The sequence below is a fragment of the Schistocerca cancellata genome, chromosome 3, assembly GCF_023864275.1.
Source record: "Schistocerca cancellata isolate TAMUIC-IGC-003103 chromosome 3, iqSchCanc2.1, whole genome shotgun sequence".
Classification (NCBI taxonomy): domain Eukaryota; kingdom Metazoa; phylum Arthropoda; class Insecta; order Orthoptera; family Acrididae; genus Schistocerca; species Schistocerca cancellata.
The window spans coordinates 412,394,911-412,397,410 of NC_064628.1; the positions used below are offsets into that span (position 1 = coordinate 412,394,911).

The 2,500-nt window shown below is 57.0% G+C and overlaps 1 non-coding gene across 1 annotated transcript in view; it reads left to right on the forward strand.

Annotated features, from left to right (window-relative positions):
- The first annotated feature begins 1,416 nt into the window (after positions 1 to 1,416).
- Positions 1,417 to 2,500, forward strand: part of LOC126178722 (small subunit ribosomal RNA) — a 1,909-nt gene continuing 825 nt past the window's right edge. The window contains exon 1 of the ribosomal RNA XR_007536587.1: positions 1,417 to 2,500. This exon is cut by the window's right edge and continues 825 nt beyond it. This is a non-coding gene — a ribosomal RNA (small subunit ribosomal RNA).

Here is a 2,500-nt window from a genome sequence, read left to right on the forward strand (position 1 = left end):
CCGCTGATGTCGTAAGCTTAACCCTCACATTGTACTGCACATAGGTCCGTATGTACTGAATGATACGCTGTGGCACATGTGTGACCGTACAACGACTGCGCCCAACAACAGCGAACCATACGGTCCATATGTTGTGCACTCAGCCACGTGCCGTCTCCCCATAACAGCTACATTGCAGTGTGGTACGCCATAGAGACGTGTGGGAGTAACGGACGCCCTGGATGGCGATCAGCATGAGCCGTCTGTTGATGTAGTGGCGCGTGTATTCAAACGTAGTCGTCTCTTCTCACACAGTGTGATAGCATGGTGCACCGCGTTCCACATCTGCGACATGGTACAGATGCTGGTTGACAGTCGGTCTCGTAATGGACATCGCATACGTAGGGGGCCACCTCCCACGTGTTCTCTAGTCGTGCACATTTTGTTGCGTGTATGTGGGCAGACGTAGTGTGTCGTGACACCTAACAGACAGGTATGCAATAATCGTTGCATTTGCAAACTGGGATGGACGTCTACGTTTGCTGGTGACGTTACGCAAATGAACAACTGGTAAACCCATTGTGGTGCGGTTGTTGTTGCTGGAGGTAAATCAGTAAGGGCAAATCTGTGTGTGAAGCGATACGCGGCGGTGGCTGGGTGGGACCGTCCCCGGCCGGTGAGGGGGGGCCGCCCGGCGTGCTGGCCGCGCGGTGCGTGGGCGCACGCGCTACAGCCGGCTGGTGGGGGCGCCCAGTGGCAGGCGCGCCGGCCGACGGACGCGGCAGGCGGCGCAGCTGCGCGCCGGGGCACCCTGCGCGCGGCGCCGGGCGGCCAAAGTGGGTCCTCGCGGGCCCGGTGCGAAGCGCGGTGGACATCTGCAGTGTGCTGGTCCGACTGAGGACTGTGTGCGTTGAGGATGCGCCGCCGCCCGGCACTCGGCGCCGCGACGCCGTCTGCTGCTCGGTCGCCCCAGCGGTTCTCGCTGGTGGTTTGTATCGCAGTTGTGCGGACGTGTTGGCACGTGCGCTGTGCTGGGAGAGTTCGCTTCGGCACCCACGTGGGGCCTTTGCCCTTCTGTGGCGCTGGCGTTGGAGCTGCCGGTCACCGTAGGTGGCGCGTGTTGTCTCCCGCCGGCAATGCCACGACAGCACGCTCCCGGGCCTCTGTCGGCAGCGGCAAGCTCAGTTGGGAGCACGGGTGGTCGCACCTAAAGCGTCTACTCGCCTAACTCCGGGCGATTGCGCCTCTCTCGAACCCGACCAAGTACTTAGGACGGCGCTGCGCGCCGCCGGGACCTGAGAGGGTTTCGAGGTGTATTGTGCAGGGGAGCTCAGCCTCCTCCTGTTTGCAGAATAATTGAGCGGACGCTTGCGTGTTCGCGCGGGCCCCTGGGACACACTCCCGGGCGGCCGGCTGCTCAGCTCTAGTTGACGCAGCTCCCTGGTTGATCCTGCCAGTAGTCATATGCTTGTCTCAAAGATTAAGCCATGCATGTCTCAGTACAAGCCGCATTAAGGTGAAACCGCGAATGGCTCATTAAATCAGTTATGGTTCCTTAGATCGTACCCACGTTACTTGGATAACTGTGGTAATTCTAGAGCTAATACATGCAAACAGAGTCCCGACCAGAGATGGAAGGGACGCTTTTATTAGATCAAAACCAATCGGTCGGCTCGTCCGGTCCGTTTGCCTTGGTGACTCTGAATAACTTTGGGCTGATCGCACGGTCCTCGTACCGGCGACGCATCTTTCAAATGTCTGCCTTATCAACTGTCGATGGTAGGTTCTGCGCCTACCATGGTTGTAACGGGTAACGGGGAATCAGGGTTCGATTCCGGAGAGGGAGCCTGAGAAACGGCTACCACATCCAAGGAAGGCAGCAGGCGCGCAAATTACCCACTCCCGGCACGGGGAGGTAGTGACGAAAAATAACGATACGGGACTCATCCGAGGCCCCGTAATCGGAATGAGTACACTTTAAATCCTTTAACGAGTATCTATTGGAGGGCAAGTCTGGTGCCAGCAGCCGCGGTAATTCCAGCTCCAATAGCGTATATTAAAGTTGTTGCGGTTAAAAAGCTCGTAGTTGGATTTGTGTCCCACGCTGTTGGTTCACCGCCCGTCGGTGTTTAACTGGCATGTATCGTGGGACGTCCTGCCGGTGGGGCGAGCCGAAGGCGTGCGACCGCCTCGTGCGTGTTCGTGCGTCCCGAGGCGGACCCCGTTGAAATCCTACCAAGGTGCTCTTTATTGAGTGTCTGGGTGGGCCGGCACGTTTACTTTGAACAAATTAGAGTGCTTAAAGCAGGCAAGCCCGCCTGAATACTGTGTGCATGGAATAATGGAATAGGACCTCGGTTCTATTTTGTTGGTTTTCGGAACCCGAGGTAATGATTAATAGGGACAGGCGGGGGCATTCGTATTGCGACGTTAGAGGTGAAATTCTTGGATCGTCGCAAGACGAACAGAAGCGAAAGCATTTGCCAAGTATGTTTTCATTAATCAAGAACGAAAGTTAGAG